The sequence below is a fragment of the Capsicum annuum genome, chromosome 5 (genome assembly GCF_002878395.1).
Source record: "Capsicum annuum cultivar UCD-10X-F1 chromosome 5, UCD10Xv1.1, whole genome shotgun sequence".
Lineage (NCBI taxonomy): Eukaryota > Viridiplantae > Streptophyta > Magnoliopsida > Solanales > Solanaceae > Capsicum > Capsicum annuum.
In genome coordinates this window covers 213,927,202-213,938,646 of record NC_061115.1, presented here as the reverse complement: position 1 = coordinate 213,938,646, position 11,445 = coordinate 213,927,202, and the positions used below count along the sequence as shown (strand labels likewise).

The 11,445-nt window shown below is 30.4% G+C and overlaps 1 long non-coding RNA gene across 1 annotated transcript; it reads right to left on the bottom strand.

The window, feature by feature from the left end:
* Positions 1-9,250: 9,250 nt before the first annotated feature.
* On the bottom strand, positions 9,251-11,137 carry LOC124898777. The gene is made up of 2 exons (XR_007055553.1): positions 10,713-11,137; positions 9,251-9,604 (listed from the first exon to the last, which is right to left on the bottom strand). It is a non-coding gene; the product is annotated as an uncharacterized LOC124898777 (long non-coding RNA).
* Between the last annotated feature and the right edge of the window lie 308 nt (positions 11,138-11,445).

The following is an 11,445-nucleotide window of genomic DNA, read 5'->3' as shown; positions in this document are numbered from 1 at the left end:
TGCAACTCTTACTGCGCTTCAATCACAAGCAAATTGAGGAGATGGGGGTTAAAGTCTTATAAATCAAGTAGTGCTCCCCTGGAGACATACTGATCAAATGGAAACATATTGATCGTGCTTGTGCATTAAAGCGTTTGTGATTTGAATAACTAAATGATATATAAAAAGAAGGTAGTGTATGAAGATGGAAACTCTTAATGGAAGCATTAAAATAAGATAAAAGAAAAACGGTTAGAGGAATTTGGGGTAGATTGATATCAATAATTAAGAATAACTATTTTAAGGAAGGATTATTGCATATTAGTTGTATTAAATCTTTATTTTCCTTTTTAGTAATTACTTTTTTTAAAAAGAAAAAAATGTTTTTATTTTTTATTTTTTATAAGATTTGCTACAACTTGAAAAAATGAAAGTTATGCTATAAGTTGTAATTTCCTATCTAATAATTGCTATATATGTTTTTTCCCCATCAACATCATCGATAATTTTGACTCAACTTTAGTTGATAATGCAAGTTTTTTTCTATATATGATATAGCAAGAAACTTCTTATTATATGCCATGTATGCCTTCCTAATAAAAGTAGTATTGCAATGATAGTATTTCTATTAAACAAGCTTGGTTGGCCTAGTGGTTAGCTCACTAGGTCGCTTAAGGAAGTGTCGGGGGTTCGATTCCCGCCTTGTGCATGCAACAACCAATTGGCCAGCGGCAAACCCTTAAATGGAGCTCAGATCCGCGGAGGATTTGTCCTTGGCCTGTCGGGCAGGGGGATACCTTGGGAAACCAAAAAAAAAATGATAGTATTGCTATTATTGCAAGTATCATCCACACATATCATCAACAACAAAAGGTTCACTATCTTTTCTTGCTAGGATTTATAAAAGTTCACGAGTTCATGGTATGATTTTTTTTTTCTATATTTAAATTTTTTTCTTATTTTTAATTTTGAATCTTTATAAAATCATTGATTACGTTCGTATTACGTACTTAAAAGTTTAAGAATTTGATACTTTTGGTATTCTAACGCTTTTATATTTATTTCTACTAGTCAAATGTACGTGCTTTGCACGTGTGTTTCATGTCAAGGCATATATGATGTATTGATACCTTGATTATCTCTTACGATGTGAACTATCACATCACGGATAATAATTAAGATAATAGATAGTAATACATCAGAAATTACAACAAAATAATTTAATTAAACTTTAACCTTTACATAAAAATTCCTCAAAACCTGAATGAATATTCATCTACCACTGCATGTAAACTCAACAAAACAATATGATAATAATCAAGATATCATAATAATGCGATTAAACCTTAAGAAAAATCCTTAAAGCCTGACCAAACGTTAATCTATCACTTGAAAAAACAACAAATAGTAACAGAATAGAAACTACAGTATTCAAGAATATTACTACAACATATACCTGAACATAACAGAAATTACAACAAAACAATACGATAATTGAGATATTAGAACAATATGATTAAATCTAACCTTTTGTGATTGTAGATGACACCGTTAGAGCTCATTAAATAAGCAGTTATTAGAACGTCTCTATCAATAAATTTTACATTGTTGATGTTATTATATTATTGTAGGAAAAAAATCCAAATACCTTTTCCTACAAAAAAGGGTTATCTAAATATGAAAGATTTTTATTTTATGTTGCGATAAGAAAAAAAATTACTTATGGTATCAAATTAATACTACAACTTCAGGAAATTGAATTTTTTTTTCTCAAAAACTTAAAGTAACGCGTTTTATTTTTTTCCTTGAAAAATTAAAATAACTTATTTTTTTTTGGAAGTTTAGAGTAATTTTTTTATTTTTGTGTGTTTTTAAAGAAAATTTTTTCAAAAGACAACCTTTTTACCATATATATTTCCTCAATTTAAAGTAACGTGTTTTGTTTTTTTCTTAAAAAATTAAAATAACTTATTCTTTTTGAAAGTTAAAGAGTAATTTTGGTTTTTGTGTTTTTCAAAGGAAATTTTTTCAAAAGATATTTTTATCATATATTATAGGAATTCATAATCTTAAATATTATAATATAATGATATAATAATTAAAGAAAAAATAGTTAAAAGAAGATTTTATCTAAAGCACAAACTTTTAATGAAGGATAAAAAGTTCAAATCACTTTTATAAGGGTCTTCACACTTTTAATATATTATAGATTATAGATATAGATATAGATATTTTTCAAATCTTCTTAAAATCAAATTTAGTTTATTTAGAATTTTTAAACTTATACAAAAAATATTAGTTGTCATTAATTCTAATCATTTCTAATAATAAAAAGTTTTACTATAAATATATTTAATTACTTTTCAACTCTTAAATTGTAGAAAAAATAGTGAAAAAAGGATTTTTTCTAAAACAAAAACTTTTAATGAAGGGCGAAAAATTCAAACAAACATTTCTATGGTCCTCACATTTTTAATATATTATAGATATAGATTATAGATAGATAGATTATAGATATACATATAGATAAAGATTATAGATTATTGATGAAAATTAAATTTTAGCTGCTAAAAAGATCACTTTAGCTAGTCCCAATTAATAAAAATTATCCTGATAAAAGATGGGGATAGTTTTAAGTATATAATAAAGTAATTAATTTACAAAAATATAGCTTTTTTTTTTTTTTTAAATCCAAAAAATTTACTAGCTACAACAAGGAATTACAAAAACAAAAATGGTCCGATGTAATTAGAGAAAGGCAATGTAATTAGAAAAATTGTTCCACAATATACTTTGATTTTCTAGCTATACTAGTATACGTACCCGCGTGATGCGTGAATATTATTAAAATATTATTTGAAATAATGCTCTATTTGACTCTTGAACTATACCCAAAACGACTGAGACACACCTCAACTTAAAGGGGTCTTATTACCCCCTGAACTAATTAAAAATGTAATTTTGACACCCTTAGTGCCTATGTCGCACATACGTGGTACATACGTAGCACAACACACTAAAGGGTCCACGTAGGCACATGTGTGTGCCATGTATGTGCCATGTAGGCACTAAGGGTGTCAAAATTACACTTTTAATTAGTTCAGGGGTAATAGGACCCCCGTTAAGTTGAGGTTTGTCTCAGCCATTTTGAGTATAATTCAAAGGTGAAATAGGATATTTTCTCTATTATTTTTAATATTTTCATATAGGAATATCTCGTTTAAACATATTGCATCATATTGCATTAAAAAGAATTTCAAACATGACATTATTTCTCAATAAGCCCCCTCTTTTCATAAATTATCGATGTGCAAATGATAGAAAGATAATCACATTATTATTTACTTATCAGTTTTTAAAATCAATTATCTATAATATTTTATTCTCAATTTTATTTTGTCTCATTCTTAATGTATAGTAACATTTCGTATGATATACAATATTAATTTTTAATATTTTTATTTTTTGCAAACATTATAAATAGTTTATACTTTTTGGATGAATAACTCAATGAGAAGATGTATCTCAATAATTGTAGACGTACTCTAAAAGCAAAATTTTCAAAATCAATATTTTTATCAAAAAGTATTTAAACATGAATTGTATAATTTTGTTTGAATAAATCTGCACATGTGGAGTACCTTCATCCGACATACTCAGAAATTCAATTTTTTTATTTTTTTTATATAAAATTAAATTTTCACATATAATATTGAACTATCTTTATTTCGATTTACATGACATAATTTTCCTTTTAGTAAGTCACCAAAAGAATGACAAATTTATATATTAAGTATAAATAACTATAAAATGACTATTTTACCCCCCAAAAAATAATTTATAGCCACATACATGTAAATAATTATTTATACCATAAATTTTAAAAGTCTTTTGATATATTTAAAATGAATTCATTTAAAATATTTCATATCAATTGAGAAGAAGGGAGTAAAAATTATAGGGAATAATTTATTAAAGTTCAAATGTTTATATATGAAAATAAATTCAAAAAATTACACAAATACACAACTTATGTTTTCAATATTACAAAAAATCCCAACTCCCTAAACATATTACAAAAATCCCATATATACATAGAATGCTATGTATATGTCGGCTATGTTATGTATATTAATAGGGAGAGAGAGTAAAGTAATTAAAAAAATGGGAGAGAGTGTAATTACTTTTAAAAGGTTGATATTTATGTTATTTATACATCTATTTAAGGCCCAAATGTCCAACCCAATACCTATTCTATTTAAGGCCCAATATGGTGTGATCCAATTAGAAATAAACCAAGAAGGTGCATCACCTACTTGGACTTTTTTAGCAACTTAATATCCAAGTAGGTGCATCACCTACTTTGACTAATTTTGACCAATATGTGGCTGGAAATGAGCAAAAAAGAGGCGGTCAAGTGGAAGGATTTATAAGGTTCAATTAGTTCATTTTCTCTTCATTCTTACTTGCAAAAAAATCAGATTATAATTAGCTCACTCTCTCTTTTCTCTCAAGCCTAAAACAACTGTCTTTTTTCTCTCATAGGGTTCTTGAAGAAGCCCTCCTTATTTCCAGCCAAGGTAAGTGAAAATAACTATGGTTTATATTTAATCCTATCATGGGAAGTTATGGAAATCAAGTTATTATTTTGTTTGAAGTATAGGACAACCCTTTTTGCCAAGCTTCGCAGTCCACTTCTCTTTAATCTCCAAGATATTTTCCAATAGTATTTGGTTCAACTTGAAGGAAAACTTAGCGTCTTGATGGAGTGCACTTTAAGAAAATAAATTTCAGAAATAAAGGTAAGGTTACCGCCCCAATTTACCCCTCCGTTTGTATAGGCCTTGATGAAAGATTCTATATATGTTGTTGTTAAGAACTCACGGAAAGGCGATCGGAAGTCGTGAGTTCAATATCTTATATAGTGTTGAAGGATTTTTGGACTATTTAGGTGATGTCTATAGGTGTTGTTGGAATAGTGAAGTGGAGTTGTATTAAAGTATAGAAGGAGGGTGTGGTAATACACCAAGTGTTTGAGTGGCTGAATAGTCTTACTGCCCGTCAAGTGTTTAGCTACTATTTTACAAGGGTTACATTGTGATTAGTTGCTAATATTATCTCTATTATATGCTTATATTGTAGATTAACACCTTAAAGGAAAGAAGTCTAATTTATTATAATAATCAGGTTGCACAACGAGGTATGTAAGGCTATTCTAGTTCATATTCTTTGGCATGGTATCATATACTCGTGTACCAATAAAGTGAGCTTCGTAGATGATCTTTCATGTTAAAAGATACATTGTGATGGTGTACCAATCCCACTACAGTTAATCAACCTTTTATTTACTGCCCATGGTCTAAAAGTGTGTCAAAGTACATGTTTCTCTTATATGAGTCAATAAGATCCAAGATTATACAAGTTAAAGAGTGTCACGTGCTGGATTACAATCTGTCCAAAATTGCTTTAATTGATTGTATACTTCTTTTGGCTACACATGTTCTGTTTTCGAATATCATTCCCATCGTGTCTGGGCATAATGTGACCTTATAGAGTCTTTACCTATTTAGTAGATAGTTTATATGTCCTTATATGGGATATACATTTGTTCCTAATTAGAATCTGCCCACATGCTTCAATAGTACCCATTCTCATGTACCCTTCTATTTGTTATTACCTAGTAAGTATTTATTGTACAGTCCAAACCTCTTTAATCGTGGAGTAACGTATCTCAACTTGGTATGCACATATTCCCCCATTTCAAACGTCTAAATTTCTACACTTGAATCTGCCCCAATTGCTATTTGCTAGGTAAGATCACTAGAATCTCCCACAACCCATATATGCTATGTAATGTCACTTCCTTACATGTTATACACCTTAGTAGCTTATTTGTTACAGGTCATCATCTCCTCGCTTATCACATGCCTTCTTGGGTTATTAGTGAATATGTTTTATGCCCAGTGAGGCTCATGGTGTCATATAAGTTCCAAAGTATTACCCTTATTTCCTATATCATTGTTCTTGTTTCGATCATATGCCTTCTTCTATTGGTTCATAGCTATAAAACTCAATAATGTTATGACCACAAAAATAACAACCTAAAAGATTAAAGAAGTGATGTAAAGTAAATATACTTATGTGTAAGTGGTAGCTCAGGGGCGAGAGCCTAGCATGGGCCGATCTCAATTTATTGATTTATGGGAGGTATTCCAGGGGCAGAACGAACACCTAGCATGGGTCGATCCCATTATCGGGTAGTTTCCCAGGGGTGAAAGGAAAGCCTAGCATGGTTCAATCCCGATTTGTGTATTGATGAGGAACGTATCCTAGGGGTATAATACCTAGCATAGGTCATCCTCTTTTACCACTGATCAGCTGGCCATATGTATCACATGGCTTACAAATATTATAAAGCAAAGAAGAGTAAAGTAAAGCAAAGCATGTAATGTACAGTCTTCCACAAGTGTAAGTAAAGGTGGTTCATTCATCCTTATCTATATGTTTATATATATTGACCCTGAGTTTCATTAATTTCTTATTTCACTTGTGGTTATCTCATGCCTTACATATTTATTACATTACTTCGTACTGACGTCTCCCATGGGGGACCAGCGTTCTATGTTGCAGGCACAGATTTTTAGCGAGTAGATCTCCCCAATAGAACACAGGATACTCAACGGCTGTTGGTGAGCTCCAAGTTGATTCGGGGCCTTGCTGAGTCTTTATCATATATATTTTGATGGTTTTACAGTCATGGATTCCATTAGAGGCTTTGTAGACATTGTAAAGCTGTCATATGTATTCATAGGTTCACATTTCATCTGTATCGATTTGGCTAATTGGTTGGTATTGTATCTATAGCTTTTTATCGGTGATTCCATTTATTTAGTGGTTCATTTTCTTATCTAGTTTGTTTTTATAGTATGTGTTCCTATAGTTGTTGTCCACCTCATATAGTATGGGGTGTGACATTTGGGTACTCGAAGAATTTTGATAGCCACTATGAGCTTAAAGAAGAAGTGGGAAGAGGGCATTTTGGTTAGATTTCTGCAGCTAACGGGAGAAAAGGGAGCTTGAACGGGCATGACGTAGCTGTAAAAGTTATTCCAAAATCAAAGGTTTGCCCTTTTATGCTAAGTTTCTCAATTAGTATGTCTTGAGATGCATTTTATTTCTATATGACTTGTAAAAAAGTTGGAGATTTGTTTCTATAGATGGTTTGGATGTTGAAACTTGTTGATTTTTCATTTCTGCTGATTGTAGTTTACCTAGATGGAGATGTCTTTTTATTCTTACAGTACTTTAAAGTGCAAGGTGTTTGGTGACTACTTAGAATGAGCTAATTAATGGAGTCAGAAATTTGGCGAAGGATGTGCAAAATTAATATACACTGATAATAGAAAGTCTCCCATTTTTGTTGTGTGCTGAGCATTTGATTAGTTAAATCAAGGTATGGATGTCATCCAATACTTATCATATATAGTTCCTTTATGTTGTAATTTTCTTTTTCTTTTTTATAGACATGTGTTGTGTCTACATGCATGCACCTCGACTAATTCATCTAGACTCACGCCACGCATCAATCATTTGTTAATCACCTTGTGGATAGCAATCTTCATAGTTATTATTGTTTAAATTTTTCATTTCCTTTGGGTTCGTTCTTCTTACATTTTATTTCTGACCTGAAGTTAAATAGATGTCTCTATTTCTCACTACCCAGTGGAACTGTTGAATCATTTAAAAAGTTTGCAGTCTTTATTGCTAGAACATACCTACAGTTTTTGCAAAAGGGTAATGGAATCTAGTGTTCTTCTTAAGCCTTATTCTAATCTCTGATAAGAATAAGATTCCCTTGACTCTTGTTGCAGAGGATCTGTTTATCATCTTCTGAGACTATCTTAATAATACCTCTTCTGTTGTGTTAGTTGCTTCTTTGTCACGGTTAGTCTTTCGAAATGTGTTATGATTATTGAACCTGAAAAATATGATAAAAAATAGTCAAAAGAATTCCTATGCTCTCCTCCTAAAGTGTTTGAACATAATGGATCCATTATTTTCTTGGGTACCTATTTCAGTGATTTTTCATTAGACTTTGTTGCATATATTTTTCATTCGATTTTGGCATATTAGAATGAACATCCAAGTCTACATCAGTTAAGAAGTTTCTGCATATTCTCAAACAAAAAATCTTTATAATTGTTCTTGACTCTGGGTACTTACGATAAGACTAATCGATAAACATTGCCTCAGTCCAAATTTTGTTTGAGATTGCTGAAATTATCTTCTAACTTCAAGTTTAATACTTGTCGCGAATGAGTTTGGACAACGACTATTTAGGAAGGTGATTTTAGAGGGTGCTTCCTGCTATTTTGTTTGTTTTGAGTCTTCTGATGAGTCCAAATTGTATAAGATTTTGTTACTCGTACTCTGTCAAATTCTAATATAGTTTAAGATATCGTCCCACAGAGATTGGAAAATCCATGCTACAAACTTATAGTATTTTGACTACTATTCGAGAATCAAATTGATGAAAAGAGAGTAATTTCTTACATTTGAAAATAAAATATGTGAAGAAATTGTGCTTAAAAGATTATCTTGGAGAGGGAATTGGGGTTGTTGAATTCACTTGATATGTTTATTATAATAAAATTATTATTTTAATAATTTCTACAAAATTGTAGAATAACTTTCTAGACTTGTTTTATGTGTTTATGAGGAATAAAGATCCCTTCCGAGTAATCTTTAAATCAATAAACTTACTTGAGACAATCTCTCCACGAGGATATATATTGAAAGAAATAAGCTAAAGACCCCTCAAATCAACAATCTTACTTGAGTCAATCCCTCCGCGAGGATACGAATTGAGACAAATAAGAGAGAGATTATTTAAATCTAAGAAATAGTTCAAAGTAATCCTTCCGTGAGGATAAGGATCAAAAGAAGCAATTCCAAAGATTTGAAATAACAAGTGACTAAAAATTATTATTACTTATATTTTATAAAATACTTATAGTATATTTAGTTTTCTTCCTTGTGGGAAGCACAACTTAATATAACTATAACTATAATACAAACTATCAAGTAACGCTAATTTCTAGTACAAGAATTTCAACACTAAGTATTTAGCTTTTAAATAAAATCAAGTCTTGAAAGAACTAAAATAAGATTTATATTATAATACTATACCAAGTTTCTTCAACGCTCCAACACAAAGAGATCACTCCATTATGTAAGTAGAAAAAAAAACTTAAATTTAAGAAACTAGATATGGAAAAGATTTGAAGAAATATTTATTACAAGAGACCAACACTTTGTTTTTGCTAATTTTTGGATGCTTAATGATCAAAGAAATACCTCTATTTATAGAAAATTATAATGTTGAACCAACGACTGCATTCTTTGAAGTGGTCGTTATCACAATCAACTTATAACTCTTCTCAAAACGTTCACTTGTTTCCTTCACTTGATGGGTGTGAGCAAGCAGACGGTCAATTGTAACTTCTTCTTAAAACCTTCACTTGTTTCCTTCACTTGACGAGTGTGAGCAAACTTTTGTGGTTACACCCGTGGAATTCTTTTATTTCTTTATTTGTTCTTTTGTATTCTTCTTGAACTCTTTTTCCTGTAGAATTAGTCAGAAAATATGCGAGGATCGAATATAATTATTTATATTTTATTTAAAAATATAATTTTATATAGTAAATTATATGAATAATTTATATCCATTATCATCCTTAAATTCTCTTTCAGGTAGTGCTCTTGGTGCATGCATGCATATCCAAAGATCTGCAACACTTCCGCCAGCTAGTTGTTTTCCTAGTTCACAGCTTTCAACATGATGACTCACTCTTGAAGAAGTAACTAAGATTCTTTGCCAGATTAATGAGTTCATTCTTGAGATTTTGCGTAGAGTACGATTGCATTTTTAGAAGTTCATTGAAAACCTAAAGGTTTGTTGTACTCTTTCTCTTGCAAAATGGTTTATCCTTGCCATTCACATTGAAGTATACCTAATTTTGTTTTTCTCTAATATGTTTGTGTGCTTTGGGCCTTCAATCCATATTCCGAGCATTGTTTGAGATAAATGAAGGAACAACATTTTGTTTTTCACTGATTAATAACATATAAGAAAAGATTGGGAACAATCACTTGAGGCTGATAAAATTTTGGGATCAGTCTCTATTCATTGTTGCATGATTATTTTACCATTTACATAGGGCAGTCAGTATTCAACAGTGTATATCTTAAAAGTTTAAAAACTTTCTCAGATAATTGAGCTTCTTCTTATTCTTTCGCACCTTTTCTCGCAGCCCGATAATTTGGATAAAGTCTAAATTGGTTTGAGTCATAATTACAATAGACCAAAGGTCAAGTTTAATATTAATCGTGTTGACAATATGGTTACTTAGGCAATTGTCCTACTTGATAAAGATATAAATAAATTTGTCAGAGAGTCAGATATGTTTCTTCTTTGCCTTGATCAACTCCATGTGTTGTACTTTTACATGAAGCAGTCATAGTGCCATACCATGGTCAATTTGATAGTACTTATCAAAGTAACAGTTTTGATGTTTGGTTTGTAGTTTTCACATCACAGTAATATATGTTTGTTTACCTTAGGAGAGAGCATGATATGCGTCATTTCTCTATCAGTTGAATAATTTATTTGGGTGTCAGTCAATTAAAAAAAATAAAATGTTAGGCCATTACTTGATATCCATTGTTCTTACATCTGCATGGCTTTCTGCAATATGGATGAAGTGTTCCTCCATTTCAGTCGATTTGATTCCTGTATTGAATACATGTTGATGTAGAGAATGATACTCCTGACATTTTCCGGAGTTGATCAAGATTGTCAACAGAATAGCTATATGCCAAAGTTGCAAAATTCGTCGATGACAAATCCCATTTGACTGAAGATAAAATTTCAGCATTAACTGAAATAGTTGGAGATGAAAATAAAGCAAAAGAAATTGTAGAAGCTGCTAAAGCATCCATGGGTATGATATCATCCTTTCTCAAGTCATGAAAAGGATGCTCATTATTCTCAGGATGGAATTTGTCATCAGTTGACTTGATTAATGTCAAACTATTTACACAAAGGGTAATGGACCTTGTTGAATACCGGAAGTTTTGAATTGTAGTTGAGATAAAGATTAGTTGAAATAACATAATTTTAAATTCAAATTCAAATTAGATTATGATAAGTACTAAGAGTTGAGATAACACTAAAACACTAAAATCATGGAATGATTAGAGATAGCTATCGTATTATTAGGAAGAGAAAAACTGTTTTGCCAATTTTATGTTAAGATAGGTTACAGAGAAATTCTCACTAATTTGAAATTTTCAGTTTGGTTATGATATGTTCTATCCACCTATTAATAAGTACTTATATTTAAATTTATATTTTTTATCAGCTTAAAATTTTCAATTCAAAATTTTTCTTACAACATTTATAAT